Source organism: Phaenicophaeus curvirostris, chromosome 3, assembly GCF_032191515.1.
Source record: "Phaenicophaeus curvirostris isolate KB17595 chromosome 3, BPBGC_Pcur_1.0, whole genome shotgun sequence".
Classification (NCBI taxonomy): Eukaryota; Metazoa; Chordata; class Aves; order Cuculiformes; family Cuculidae; genus Phaenicophaeus; species Phaenicophaeus curvirostris.
Genome location: NC_091394.1, coordinates 5,233,880 through 5,250,452, shown reverse-complemented (window position 1 = coordinate 5,250,452; position 16,573 = coordinate 5,233,880).

The following is a 16,573-nucleotide window of genomic DNA, read 5'->3' as shown; positions in this document are numbered from 1 at the left end:
TAAGCTGTGTGAAGATGAACTGAGGTTAATCCACTATGCCTATTAAGATTTTGAAGATATCTGTTTGGGTGACTTTCACAGTAAAAACATGTTTTCCACTGGGGTCTAAGGGAAAGGTGGGCAGAGGGGAGAAAAGAAAAGAAAAAAGAACTGGGCTTTAATGTTAGACCTTAGGAAAAACAAACTTTTCATGTAAGTGCAGTTTTCCTGGTCCTAGCAAGCTGTCCATGGAAATAGCCTCTGTGTTATTAGCTTTTAGTACCATAGCTCTCCCCATGGTGAAGGTAAAATGGTTGCTAACTAAACAGAGTTGAGCTGTCTCGGTTCTATGACCTTATCTATATATATTCTCTGAAGAATTTTTGTTTTGGGAACTTGTGGATCACCAACTACAATACACACAGAAGAGAGGCTGAAAGAATTTAGAGGCAAGCTATTAAAAGAACTCTGGCATTTCAAAACAGAGCACAGCAAAATGTTTTCTTAGCTAAAGTGGAAAAATACAGAATTGTTATCGCTAAATTAGTAGTCTATGAGTCTTAGAATTAATGCATTAAGTGTTACGGTAGAAGTACATATTTCCTGATGGTAAATCACTAGGCCACTTGCATTCAAATACGATAAAGCCAAAATTTTCTTTCATTTTGAAAAAAAGAAAGACAAGTTACTTTTTGTAGAAACAGACAGGTGGGCATGATGTGTCTGACTACTGACTCATTCTAGTTCTTGAGCTTGAAATACCCTCAGTAACAGAAACATTTTTGCCACTGTCTCACCTCTTTTCTAGAAGCAATTTCCAGGTGACTAAAGAATTCCTAATCTTCAGCATTTATTTGAGAGTATCATTAGTGTGTTAACTTAATATGGACTTTCCTAATCGTTTATAATGTAAAATAGTTCACATATTAGAAAATGAGTAAGAATAGTGTTTTATTTCCTATAGAATTTTTCATCTCATCATTATCTGCATGGTTTGAACTGGTGGTTTGAAGATTAATTTCTTGTGGTTCTAAATTATCTGCCTTGGAGTGGATTTCAATACCAAGTCTTCAGAAGCTACAGAAGCAGGTGCATGAGCATGGTAGAAACTAGAGTGTGGTACCTCCGGGCGCCAAGGGGACTTGGACTGTGAAATACTCCTGCTCTTCTGTGAGTAAACAGACACTGTGCTTTATTTCAGAAATCATTTGAGATATTTGGTGTATAGTAATAGTAACAGGTGTACTTGTAACTTCCTTTCAGAGATAAATAAGGGGAGTCAACTGTTATATTTCAGAAACGCATATTTTCCATTCAGAGTACATTTTTTTTCCTGTGAGACATATTTAATAAATAGTAAGAAACAAACAGGAATGTTCTTCTACAAAAAAAACAGGGAACAGAAGTTCTGAATCTTAGTGGAAGAGAGGTTTTTTTTGAATCTACCTTTACAGTGCAGCTCTAGTATTTGTCTCACTTCCATTTCTTTCCTTCTATGAGCTGAAGAGGTATGCTTAAGTTTTAAAGCAACTGTCCATCTGAAGAAGAGTATAGGGACCCTTCACAATGGCAACATTCCCATGGCAATTTAGAGCTGTGACTTATAGCCTTTTTTTAGATGTTTCATAACACATTAAGATAGGTAGCACATAGAGACAGGAGGGATAGATGATTTTTGTGACTCTTCTGGACTACACACATACTGGAGGGTTGTAACTGGGAGGGGGTGTGTGTGCTAATTTAAAAGATAGATATAATTTTCCCTAAATTTATGTCCCAGACATACTTTTCAGTATTTTTTTGAATCAAAGCACTCCATAATCTTCGCATAGACTCACTGCCCTCCAAGTTGAATTTTGTTTAACAATATTGAGTTTCTACTTGGTTGGGACAGATAAATGCCAAATAACCTTTGACCATACAATATAAGAGTTTCTTGAGTAAAGCAGTACGTCAAATATTTCTGTGTGAATGTACAGCTGATTAATCCTTAGAGTAGTGTTTGAAGATTGTCTTTAGACAGTTCAGTTGTACAGCTGAATGTCAGCATTATCATATATGAGTCCCTCTGCACATTTCTCAGTCCAGTTTCAAGATGGTCTCAAGGAAATCGACAGAACTAATAGCAAAAGGAGTTTTGTATCTTTGATTTGCAAAGCAGGAGTTTTTGTGCAGAGTCCAGTCAAAGATTCTCAGAAAAGCAAGAATTTTACTGCTCCAGTGATGAGGAATTCTGAGCTAGAGAAGAGGAAATATGGAGCAAAGACAGAGATCCAAAAATAGAATCAGAGAATCAGAGAACCACCAGGTTGGAAGAGACCCATCGGATCATCAAGTCCAACCATTCCTATCAAACACTAAACCATGTCCCTCAGCACCTCGTCCATCCGTCCCTTAAACACCTCCAGGGAAGGTGACTCAACCCCCTCCCTGGGCAGCCTGTTCCAGTGCCCAATGACCCTTTCTGTGAAAAATTTTTTCCTAATGTTCAGCCTGAACCTCCCCTGGTGGAGCTTGAAGCCATTCCTTCGCGTCCTGTCCCCTGTCACTTGGGAGAAAGGCCCAGCTCCCTCCTCTCCACAACCTCCTTTCAGGTAGTTGTAGAGAGCAATGAGGTCTCCCCTCAGCCTCCTCTTCTCCAGGCTAAACACCCCCAGCTCTCTCAGCCGTTCCTCATAAGGCCTGTTCTCCAGCCCCTTCCCCATCTTTGTTGCTCTTCTCTGGACTCGCTCCAGAGCCTCAACATCCTTCTTGTGGTGAGGGGCCCAGAACTGAACTCAGGATTCAAGGAGTGGTCTCACCAGTGCCATTGTTGTGGTCTTTCTGCTTCATGGAGTGAGCAGATAAAGTGGTGGAACACACCAGTAGTGTGGCTGAGGTCATGAGAGAACCAACAAGACGTTTGAAGCAGAGCCATCAATGGAAGTCACTGCTCAAACAAATAGAGAGAGGTTACAGTGGCAACATCTGGACATCTTAAAAATATGAATATAGATGAAATATATTTACATTAAAATAAATTGTGTATGTATGAACTCAGACAAGATATGACTTGGAAAATATTACTGAATCTCTGAATCCATCTTCTAGCCAGGGCAGTATTTCCCTAACATAATTCCAAGCAGTGGAAGAGCCAGAATAGAGAGGAGACAGACAAGAGCATGGCATTCTTAGGTACTATCCATAAAATAAAACTAACATTAAAATTTAAGAAATAAGACTTAAGGGAATAGAATACTTCAAGTTTGAATAAGCTGAGTTCCCATTCCTGTGATCTGCCCACGTGGTTGTTGAACGGCAGGGGACATGAGAAGACATCCAATAAGAAAATTCTCACTGTTATGAACAGCAGGGATCTTTCAGGTTGTGAGGATAGATCTGAACCACCTGGTGCATATTTGTCCTATGAGTATGTTCTTTAGAAAATATTACTTTTAATGCGAACTGTGACTATTGACTACAAAGAGGATTAGGGACAGCTCTCCTTACAACAGAGACATAGATTTACAAAGTAATTGGCAATCTCTAAAACCAAGCAAAATCTGGGATGATTCTTTGGTGAGAGAACTATCCATTATAAGAAGCTGGCATGTAAAATGCTACTGACCAGAAACGTATGCTCAGAAATAGACAGCATCCTTTTTGCTGTTCATAGGATCTTTTCCTTTGTGAAAGACTGTTTGTGAAAGGTACAAGATCCTGCCTTTCTCTATTTCTTGTTTAATGTAAATTAAATTTGGAAAATAATACTTTGTAGTCTCTGGGAATGATGACGGTAATCAAGTGATATATGTGCAAATGCAGAAAGCAGTGGATGTGGGAGGGGGAGAGAAGAGTTCTAACTCTTTTTGAACCTTCTCAATATTCTGATTAAAGGACTTCAATCTCTATGAGCTGAAATAAGTTCTTTCTTTCATTTGCCGTCCTTTTCTTCTATGAATACATCTGTTGAAGATTTTATTTCTGTAGTAGCTTTGTAATTATCCTCAAGAAAAGAAATTTTAATGAATCTTCAAATACATTTATAAAGGATCATTTCTGTTATAAGTGTGGGCAAGCTATCAATAACAGGCTACAACAGGCTGTGTTGTTGCTGAACTTCTAGCAGAGCAACTTACTGTACAACCTGGAAAGGTCCCTATTCGGTTCACGGGAACACTGAAAGGCACTATAATGTATAGTATAATATATAATGTATAGTTCCCAAATTTACTCAGATGAGCAGAGGCAAAATAAAATGCCCACTTGTCCACATCATTAAACTAGCTTGCAGTCTGGTACAACTAGCAGACTCCAGAGAGATTCAGGGCAAAAACTCTAATGTTATTTTCCAGGTCAAGTTTGTCGTACTGTGACAGAGCTGTGCTAGGCAAACTGTTCAGTGTCTTCCTGAACTCTAGGGGCCAATCCTGAGATGTTCTCAGCAGTCCAAGTCCCACAAAAGCCAAAGCTATTAGTGTCCTCCTTTCATGAATGTTGTAATCCCTTGCAAATCTGTACATTTAAAAATATATGTGCACTGCTAGTCTTGCAACCTTTATTGCTTTCTTTACTGTCTTCTATTCTTATTGACATTGCATGACTTTGTTAATAACAGTTTCACTGTTGCCTCTCTTTAATTTTTTTTTTTAAAGTAAAGCAAATGAAAGATGTTTTATATTGCTACAGCACTAGAGCTCCGTAAAATTCTATGAAGGAATTTTTTTTAATGGGAAACATACAATACAAGGCAAGTCCTTCCTTTAATAATACTGATATTCCTCTTGTGCAACCTCAAGCTCATTTGTATAACGGCAGTTTTGTGTTAACTTGCTTGCTGTTTACTATCCACAGAATCAAAATTAATATCTTGTGTTGCGGTAAGACTTGGTAACGATAGTCAAGACTGGGACAACAGGGTGTAGAAAGTCTCCCTACCATAAAGAACTTTGTCTAAACAGATGAAGGGTAAAATAGGGAAGGAGCTCAAGGAGGAAAAAAATTATTTGTTCAAAGTCACACAGCAGAAGCAGGTCTAGATTTCATGGTTGCCAATGCCAAGGATTCTGTTTGACTACTGAAATCATAAACACAATATTAAAAGAACAGATTTTGTTTCAGCATTATTTGTAAAATAAAGCCCTGCAAGAATGGAAAACGTCTTTAAAACAGAATTTGAAAATGAAGATTATGATTTCTGTCACAAATACCTTGCATACTTGAGATTTCAAATAGTTTTATTGCTATGACTGAGGGTAAGATAGCATCCTTCCAGTACTTGAAGGGACCCTACAAGAAAGCTGGAATTTTTACAAGGACATACAGTGATACGATGAGGGGGAATCACTTTAAACTGGAATAGGGAAGATTTACATTAGGCACTAGGATAGACATTGACAATGAAGGGGGTGAGGCACTGGCGCAGGTTGGCCAGGGAAGTCGTGGATGTCCCCTCCCTGGAAGTGTTCAAGGTTGGATGGGGCCTTGGGCAACCTCATCTAATGGGAGGTGTTCCTGCCCATGGCAGGAGGGTCAGGACTAGATGATCTTCGCTGTCCCTTACAATTCAAACCATTCTATCATTCTGTGATTCTAACTGGCATACCTGCCCCATGCACCTTGCAGCATGTGAAAGTGTAGTGCCTACTGGAACTCTCTAAGTCTTCCTCTCCAATACAGGTTCAGTCTTGTATGACTTTTGTACTCTTATCTGCTGATTCAAGTGAGTACTTCCTAGAGCAAAATACCAGCTCTGCTCTCTGTTGTGCAGACAGGAATGTCCTGCAACACATTCCTGATGAGACCTTTAACTTCTAGGGGAGCTAGTTATGTTGAAAATTCACCTCAGTGGGGAACACCTGATGTATGGCCATCTTCCTTTGTTTTCAGAAGCTTATTACTCTGTATTTTCTATGTTAAACAGTTTCAGCTGCACTGAACAACTGATTCTGCTTGAGTTCAGATAGAAGGCTGAACAGTTCTCACTTTGGCTTCTTGCAGAGACAGAATACCACACACACTAAAGTCTTTGTGGCAATAAAGCCTATAAGAAATGCTGAAAAAAGTGCTGAAACCCCAGACTCCACAAAAGGTACGTATGAAAATAGACAGTAAGTGTGCATACGATGAATCACTTCCCTGTATGTCTTCCTTGACTGAGGGTCCTATGGGCTCACCCAATTCTTTTTCAAGCATGCAAAATATCTGTGTTCTAGCTCTGAGTACCTGCTCTTTTTTAATACTCCTGCAGAGAATAGCAAACGAAGGGACAAATTAAATATATCTGGCCTTTTCAAACCAGCCCTCTGCAGTTATTTGAAAATCTTTTATACATATTTTTGATGCTTGTTCATTTATGTGTATGCTTATATATCTTAGGCATTTCTGTGAAATGGTAGGCTTTTTCTTTAAAAAACTCACTTGTGGACTTTTACTTAATTTTTCATGTTCCTATATTACTATGACTTTTTTCTTACAAAACCTCATGGCTTATAAATTACAATAAGATTAAACCAGATATTGCTAATGTATTTTAAACAGTTGTTAAATTACCAAAGTTGGTTGATCCCTTCCTTGAAATTTGCTGATCCTAACTTTAAATGACTCCTAGGTTATTATTTATATCTTTTAAATCTTTTATAGCTGTACACGGGTGCTTTTATGAAACCTGGTGTAAAGTATTCTGAGAACAAAAGCATATTTATGTAAGTAGCACTGGGAGCTGACTTGGCAGGTGTTTGCCACAAAGTCTTAACCCCTAAGCATTAGTATTAGGCATCAAATACATCCTCAAAGAGTCACTTTTACTACAGAGAAATGGTTCATTCTGAAAATGTATTAAAATGGAAAATATGTCAGTGTTATTTCTATCAACACAAGCTTGTGGGCTGCTGAAATAAATAAGAATTTAGGAATAATGTTTGCAACAAGTGCATGAACAGAAAATAAAGATGGTTCTGGTGGCCAGGGCTTCTCACAGTAACTGCAACCTGATAAAGCTCATGTAAGAGCCAGGCAGAATTGTTCTTGGGAAGGAAGGATCCTTAAATGGGGAAAGGAGCAGGCAAGGCCATAGTCTCTCTTCCTGCATAAACCAGACAGGAAAATTGGCCAGCTGGAGGAGATCCAGGGCTGTCCCACATGAAAAGGGGTAGGAGAGGGAGCCCAGCCTTTAAAAACAACAGGACTTTGTCTAGAGCAAGGGTCTGCCAGCTTGAGTTAAGGTAGTGAAATCTGGCACCAAGAACTGTGACAATTTCCTTGGCTTCTGCTAAAGTCAGTGATTTTAGTGGAGAAGGCCTTGCTGGACAAGGCAGCAAGGAACGAAAGAGTTCCTGAAAGTAGAGTAAAATGTGGCTGGAAGTTTCCTTTCAGTTTTTACACATAAAATCTGTTGGTTCTTTAGCTTCTATACAGGAGACACCCTCCATGATACAATGTGCTCATCATAGCTAACTGGGAACTCATTCAATAACAATACTTTTACTGAAAAATGCAGTTTCACTGAAAATACATTCTGGAGGCAGAAAGTACAGCTGTTTCAAGAAGATGTAGTTAGGAAAAGGTGTTGTGAAGCCTCCTTGGAGAAGTTGTGCAGCGATTCCTTGCTCTTGCAGTATGGCAAGAGAGAGAATGAGCCAGAAATACTTCAGCCAACTCTTGCATGAATTCTCCAGGTGGGCAAGTGGGTGAAGGTTTTTGTTTTGTCTTGTTCTAGGGGTGCTTTTTTTAATACAAGACTTCAGAATTTCTTGGTTCTGTTCTCACAGCGAAACCGAAACATTCTGCAAATATGAGTTTTTTTGTAAGAGATGAGAAAATTTTCCTGTTCAATTCTTATTGCAACATTCTGATGAGTGGTACTATGGTATGTTAAGATGATGAAGGAAGTATCCAGACATCTATGAGTTGTGCTAGTGTTTTTCTCTGAAAATAGAATTTATCTTTTGAGCAGCCTGTGTGAATAGAATCACAGAATCATAGAATAACCAGGTTTGAAGAGACGCACCAGATCGAGTCCAACCATTCCTATCAAACACTAAACCATGTCCCTCAGCACCTCGTCCACCCGTGTCTTAAACCCCTCCAGGGAAGGTGACTCAACCACCTCCCTGGGCAGCCTCTGCCAGTGCCCAATGACCCTTTCTGTGAAAATTTTTTTCCTAATGTCCAGCCTAAACCTCCCCTGGTGGAGCTTGAGGCCATATCCTAGTCATGTGCTGTGGGATAACTGCAATGGGCAGCTCAGCCCCACAGAGCTGCTCGCTTGCACCACCACCTCTGCCCCCAGAGTGATGAGGAATAAGATTGGAAGGGTACAAGTGTGAAAACTTGTGGGTTGAGATTAAAACAGTGTAAAAAGTTTTTTTTAAAAAAACTAAATCAGAAGAAAAAAGATAATAAAGAAACCGAGAAAAACAAAACCAAGAAAAACAAAACCGAGAAAAACAAAACCAAGAAAAACAAGGGATGAAAAGCCAACCGCCATTGCTGACCGATGCCCAGGCAGTCCCTGAGCAACCACAGCCCCGGCAAACTTCTCCTCTGGCTTTTATTGCTGAGCATAATGACATATGGTGTGGGATATACCTTTGGTCAGTAGGGGTCAGCTGTCCAGGTAGCGTCCACTCCTAACTTCTCATGCATCCCCTGCAGCCTATCCTCTGGTGGGGTGGGGTGAGAAGCTGAAAAGACCTTGATGCTGTGCAAGAAGTAGTCAGCGATTCCTAACACATCAGTATCATGAACACTGTTTTCATTACATATCCAAAAGAAGCACCGCACCAGCCAGTATAAAGAAATTTCATAGAATCATAAAATCATAGAATCACCAGGTTGGAAGAGACCCACTGGATCATCGAGTCCAACCATTTAACACAATCCCAGCCAAAACCAATACATCCCAGGTGGATAGTTTGAAAAGATAGGACTTTCTCTTGTTAGCTGAACTCTGGGAAGGTAATGATGTGGATGGACAACGTGACATCTGCAGTTACCAGCGTTCTACATCTAGTATGTTACAGTTTGCTGTTTTGTCAAATGTTTTCCATGGTGGCAGCTGGTGTCCAATTCAGTACCTACCTTAGTACTTCCAACTGCATTCTGAAAGCACAATCACGTGGCATTAATTTTAAAACAAAACCTCCCGCTGCAATCAGTGGGAAGTTGTGATTAAAACTGATAGCACAATATGGCCCCGTTTGCCCAGTAGAACAGCTCTAGTGAACTTCCCGTCCTGCTCATCATAGCAGTAGTTTATGTTCACTGTATATTAGTAGATATTAAAATGCATAAGTTTTTCTCTCCAAGATAATTCCTCTTGCTGCTGGGGTTGGTTGTGCTAGAAACAGTACTTGTACTTTGTTGTATTTAGGGACTCTAAATTTTAACCTCAGCTGGAAAATAGAGGTGCCAAGATTGCTGAAAAAGAACAAACCTAAAAAATAGAAAAACAAAGGGACTAACTTTTATCCAACACTGAATTAGCAGTTTGTACTGACTAGTCAGCTGAAATGCCAAGAATAGGCTCACTTTGGGTTAAGTTTGTCCCAATCCATCTTTCCACTTATGCTGTTACTATGTAAGAGAGAGATTGTGATCAGATGGCAAAATGCCTTCTGATAAAAATGGAAAGGAGTTGTTTGATCATAAACTGGACTTCAGAAGCTCATGGATCTCCTCTTAGAACTCACAAGCCTTTCTGAGTTGTGTTTTCTCTCCTTTACCAAAATAATCCATATTTTATATTTATGTGTTACTTCATCCTCTTCTTGAGCAAGCTTCCTACAGGAAATTCTTTCTAGAGCTGAGCAAAGAGAACAAGTTTTCCCATCTCTGAGGTCTGCTCAGCACATGCTATATGACAACCCTAGAGAGAATCAAGCAGAAAGCATTTCCACCAAGTCTTACAGCAGCTTTATTATGCCAGGGAAGAAAGAAAAGCCTCAAATGTGCACCACTGCCAGGTTAGGACTGGCTGCTGATGAAGCCAGTGTAATGATGCCAACGAGGCCTCTTGTTTCCAGGAGTACTCTACCTTCCATTTATACCTCTAGCTGTTCTCCTCTTCAAATCCCAGTCTTCGCCCACCTTCCACCCCCAGAAATTAAGCAAAGAGCCTTTATTCTCCCAGGAATATTTTAGGTATTTAGCAGACAATTTGATTCTCTGAGAAAGGCATTGACTGCTGTAGAGTGCAGGCCAGACCCTCATTGCAGGCAGACAGGCTCCACTTATTTTCCTGGCTCTTCAGATTTACTACTAACACACTGGCAGGCAGCAGTAGTGGATGTGATGTAGTGTTGGAAATAATCCTGAGTTTTAGTAATACCTACACGCTGCCAGACAATTATGATGTCCAAAGAGCCCAGATTTTCTAGAAGTACTGGCCCACCCCCCCTTCTGTTTGAAGCCCTAATTTCCTCTTCGCCCCTTTTCCTTTGCTGTCTGCCCTATCTTGTCCCTTATGGCCACATCAAGGATGTTTAACTATAGACTCAACAATTTCTGAGGGAGGAGCAACTCTGGCAAGGCTCTGTGGCCTGACTGATCTCACTAAACTAGTACTGACTATTCAGGATCTTTTCCAATACTATCTGGCCCTTCTTTAAATCTGCCATTTTTTTTTTTCAGAAATTCAGAAATAAAGCAGTAAACAGATGCAATGAAGCTTCTGAGGTTTTTCCATCTTGGGAAAAAAAACCTCTTCACCCCCTTCTCTCTCTGCCTTTTGTAATTTAACACTGCCAGGACTTACTTAGAGAGCAACAAAAGTAGTTTTCTAAAGCAGCATGCTTGGTCCTAACCACTCATAGCACATGTCATTATGGGGATATTTGCGAGATCTGGTTTCAAGCAAAGGCAAAAAGCATAGTAGTCTTTAGAGCTTTAGTAGAAGTGGATTAGATGAATCTACCCCTTCTTTCCTTTCTCTAAAATGGCCTTGAGGGTTTGTTTCCTATTGAACAATCATGACCCTAGAGTTATTAAGAGGTATTTCTGACGAATTGAGTTTCGACCATTACCAAGAGTGGTTTTACTCCTCTGTGATTACCTCAACAAAGTGGAACAGTCCTGAGCTGTAGCGTGACTGCAAAGGCCTGGTAGAATTATTAGTGTAGTTGTTGAAAGTTGGGGGAAAATCAGAACCTGGTGTGATTTCCTGATGTGCATGCACGTGGTCAGCTTCTCTCCTGTGTGGAGTACCAGCAACAGTCCCATGCAACCACTTCAATTGCAATTACATCCTCAAAATGAGCTTAAGCACTTCTTAAACCCTTTTTCTTGCCTTGTATTCAAGACTGGATTTCACTTCCTAGCAGTTTTGAGTAACCAAAGTACTTTTTAGCAGACCAATAAATTATAACTTCTCTGGTGTTTTTCAGAGAACAAACTGCAGCAGATTTTGTAGATGGACATCACTGTACAATGGCTAAACTCAAATTCATTTTGGTAATACTTGGTATCAAGAAAACAACAGGCAGGGTGCTATAAATAACAATATATCTGTAAAGCATATAGAAAAAAATAAAATGGAGAACTAAGAGTGGACTCAGAAGTTATTTAACTTCTGCAAGAGGAGGGATAACAATGCAGTTGTCACTATCATAGGGCACTTCTACCCATGAAAGCAGAAGGCAACATGCATACATAACTGTGCTATAATCAAAGATGTATGCAGCTCTGTAATATGGAGAAATATAGAACTAAAGACTGATTGCCTATGAAGTATATGAAAATAGTGTTAAGAATGACTTAAAACCTTTTATGGGGATGGTTATCTTTGGGAATAACTAAAAGTCCATTAGTCTCTACATGTATTAAATCAACTCTCTTTTCCTCTGAAATCTGCCTCATTGTTTTTTTAGGGTGAAATTGATCCCTAGACAAAGTACACATAGATGGTGTTAAATCTTCCATTTATTATAATATCCATAACTCAGTATATAAAGCTATGCATATGGCCCTGATAGCTGTCTGCAGTGGGGTGGATTTTCCTTTTGTGTACTGACCCAAGGTGAATGACAGTGTCTCATCAACACTTTGTTCTTCAGTGCTTTATTAATAACAAATGAGGGACTCATGAATCCATTCAATTAATTAATTTCTTCTTGGTCTCCTTTTCTTGCTTAACAGGTTGATCTGTCTCCAAAATGTACATTTTCTGCATTCCCATTTGTCTAATGACATTTAGATAATTTCTTTACTTTGGAATGTGGCCATCCAACTTAAAAGTAAAAAGAGATATCGTACATTTGAAGACAGCGTTAGTGCCATTCCCTGCCAGTAAATCCCAATGCTATGAAAATGAACAAGGATGCAATCTGCCTTCCTTTCAGGTATATCACTGACACACAGGGAGACACTTCTCTTCAGCTACTTTGGCTCATAAAAAGCTTTATTTAAGTTTTGATTCAAATATCCATTTTTTCCAACCAATTTAGGGGTTATAATATCTGCTGTTGACCCTCTATTATAACTTGTGAACCATCCTGTTTAATGTGAAATTACATCATGTAAGAAATTCTCTTTTGTCCATTATCTTGGTCACTGCCATGACAGGGCTCTCAAAGAGTCATGGGAGTGTAAATTAGAGATGGGACTAAGAAGTGAGGAACTCGGGAGTAATAGGTTTGAGTCTAACATGGTGATTCCTTCTGTTCCTAAGGCCACAGCAAGAGTGCAATGAAGAATGGACATTAGGTGTTTCTTCCTGGCACTGTGTCAAGTGCAGAATATTTTATGCAAATGCAATATTCTGTTCCGAGAAATAATAGATCTATAGTGATTTCATTCCCATGTTAGAGTAAGAAAGTTTACATTGAAAAAATGGATTGGCCACAACTATGACCGCTTGTTGAACACAGAAGGAATATTAAGAAGAAATTAATTGTGTGGCATTAGCTAATAGGAAGTAACACACATACAAACAGAGGTCACAGACAAAAGAAATCATAAACTGTAACTGATTATTGTGATTTGCTTAACTGGACTAGGTAATTATGTGACAAAGTGAATGCCATGGGGAGGTATGTGGAAGTCAAGGCTGAAGGACATAACATAGCTTATGTGTTGTGCTTCTCCCTGCTAACCTCTCAGGCCAGTGACAGTGTTCCTTTCTTGTGTAAGAAAGCTAGGTATGTAATTATGAATGTGAGATGAAGGTAGAACAGATACCAGTAAATAGGATTCTACATGCCAGAGGAAGATGATGAACATAATGGCACAATGACAGCTTTGGAAAGTTAGAAGACGTGGTAGAATGAGATGGATATGTCTGTGATAGACCGGATTCACTTTCATCCTGTATCAGGTGTTTCAAAGTCTGTTGTCTGATTTATTTCTTTTGGGATGGAATCCTATGATTTAGGACAGATTACATGGGACTTTCTCCAAAAGTTAAAGACAAGTGAATTGCAATTGCTTGGAAAACCAACATCCTTCTATGGGCCTTCACTTTTGCCTTTTCTGTGGATCTGCTTAGCACTCTTCTCATATGAAGATTCTATAGGAGGTGCTATGCTTGAAGCATGATCTACACGATATGTTTTCATCAGCATAGATAAGTAACTGCAAAGTGTCAAGAGGTCACCATTTCATCAGGTGGTGAAGCAATGACAAAATTTTTAGTGTCGACCCCCATGGCAGCACAGGGTTTTCTTAGTAGAATAAATAGTAATGCAGAAAGACTTAGTGCTACTAGACTACAGACCCTCTGCCAGTCTCTGCTCTATCTCCTCTTGGGATCATATATAAATTAGCATATAATTATCAACAGACAGATATATTGTTGACAAACCCTGCCTTGAATATAATGGAAGGCCTCTACTTCTAGTAGGAACACACCCTTTCACTTAAAAAGAATCATAGAATTGCTAGGTTGGAAAAGACCTTTGAGATCATTGAGTCCAACCGTACCTGTCCACTACTAAATCACAGAATCTTAGAATAGTTTGGGTTGGAAGAGACCCAAGTTGGTCTCTTGGGAAGAGACCCAAGTTGGAAGAGATTGAGGGGTTATTTACTAGTATTTTCCCTCACTCTTGGGACCCTGCTGTGAACTTCTGTTATTTTTCTTCTCTTGGCATAGGAAGGGATTTGTCTGGATTTGTCAAAGATGGCTTCTGTTTCCCTTCCCTCCTGTATTGCCAAAGTGCTTGATTCCCATTGCTCTTCCAAGACTGCCCTGTCTGCTCACAGCTATATCTGCTTTGTGGCAGAGAGTCATTCAACTGCCTGAGTGAACCAAATTCCTTCAATCTTCCTTGTTAGTTTAACATACAGTCTTAGAAATCACAGTCATAAATCATATCTTGGATACAAATCAAAACATGTGATTAATACTTAGACATTTATGGCCATGTAGTGTTGTACCATGGTTAACAAGTAACATTTGGCTATGGGGTCTGTGCACCTGCTAAACAATAATGTGCTACTAATGTTTTAATGAAGGATCCCAGGGAAAAAAATGCCTCCTTAAGCTAGCAGTAAAGCTTTGCTTCTGTAATGCACATACGTGGATAGGAGAGTTGACTGACTGGGAATATAGCCATTTGTTTTCCCAAATTACAAATAATAATTAATAAATAAAATGTTTTCTTATGGCTGTGAGCAGGGAATTGGGAGAATCTTTTGGCAAACAAACTGATATTCAAGCTATGATTTGCTGAGAGCATTTGCACGTTACTTTAGAACAGTGGTCTCAGGAGGAGCAGTACTGAGCAACTTGCATTTTGTGTACAGGTTTGCTGTCTCTGTTGGCCTTGGTTTAAACTTTTAAACTTACTGTATCCACAAGCAAAAAATCGGAAAGTCTTGTGAGCAATGTATGGTATATGAAACAAATATTGGGAACTGTGGCTTTCCAGTGATGCACTTGTTTATTGATATTATGACATACAGCATAGTTTTTGCAGACTGACAGTGAGGAAAAAGCAGAGATTATGTATATGGGCCCTTTTGCAGGAAAACTAAAAAACAATCTGCCATCTTGCTTCAGTGCATTCTGTACTAAAATATGGTTTTTAGCATTATGACAATAAACTCCAGGAATGCTACCTGGCAGAGATGGTTTAACACTGCTTCAGAAGCACTGATTCTCTGATTCTTAATGAGAAGCAGAGGGGGGCCAATGTCTTCCTTTATTTAAAGAAAAACCTCTTCAAGGTCTTCCACAAGAACGGAAGGAAAAACTTTGGCCAGGAAAAACTTCTGTCAAATGTTTTTTTTAGTGTCTCTGCTACATGAAAGTATTCATCTAACCTATGGTTTCCCTGCTGACAGTGGTGAGTGGTAGATCTTTGAGCATGAGGTGCCTGGAACCTTGTGCTGCCATTACCTCATTTGGTACTACCTTTGTGCATGCAAGCGGTCTCTACCGGTCAATTAATGCAAATACTTCATATTAGGAGGGTGCTTTACTCCTCACAATGATGCAAAGAAATGTAGTGAAACAAATGTAAAAAATATCTTTGGAGAAACTTGTATATTTATGTTGTTATTCTTGGTATGTGTTTCTCGGGGTAATGCAGCCTGAGCCAATGCTGGCAAATAAGAATTTAGAGAAGTTTTTCCTAATCTGATACCAGTTAAAATAAAAAAAAAGAAAATTTTTGAAAGATTTTAAAATATTATTCTCTGAGATTTGTTAAAATTATTTTTTCTTTTCCTTCTGCAGGCTATTTTTTGGTTTAGAATCATAGAATCATAGAATCACTTGGTTGGAAAAGACCTTTGAGATCATCAAGTCCAACCATACGTGTCTACTACTGAACCATACACCTAAGCACTTCACCTACCTGCTTTTTAAATACCTCCAGCAATGCTAACTCAGCCATCTCCCTGGGCAGCCTGTTCCAGTGCCCAATAACCCTTTTGGTTAGGAAATTTTTCCTGATGTCTAATCTGAACCTCCCCTGATGCAACTTGGGGCCACTTCCTGTCATCCTATTGCCTGTCACTTGGGAGAAGAGACCAATGACCCACCTTGCTACAACCTCCTGTCACCTAGTTGTAGACAATTATAGAGTCTCCCCTCAGCTTCCTTTTCTCCAGGCGAAACAACCCTGGTTCCCTCAGCTGCTCTTCATAAGACTTGTTCTCCAGCCCCTTCACCATTTTCATTGCCCTTCTCTGGACACTCTCCAGGACCTCAATGTCATTCCTGCAGTGAAGTGCCCGAAACACAAGATTTGAGGTGCAGTTTCACCAGTGCCGAGTACAGAGGGAAAATAACCTCCCTAGACCTGCTGGTCACACCGTTTCTGATACAAGCCAAGATGCCATTGGCCTTCAGATCCCTCTGTAGAGCCTCCCTACCTTCAAGCAGATCAATATTTCCACCCAGCTTAGTATCATCTGCGGAGTTACTAAGGATACACTCACCCTCTCACACAGATCATTGATAAAGATATTGAGCGGGACTGGATCCAGCACTGAGCCCTGGGGCACCACTTGTGAGTGACCTCCAGCTGGATTTAACTCCATTCACCACGACTCTTTGAGCCCGGCTATCCAAACAGTTTCTTACCCAGCAGAGTGTGCCCTTGTCCAGGCCAGTGGCTAACAGTTTCTCAAGCAGAATATTATGAGAAACAGTGTAAAAGGCTTTAGTGAT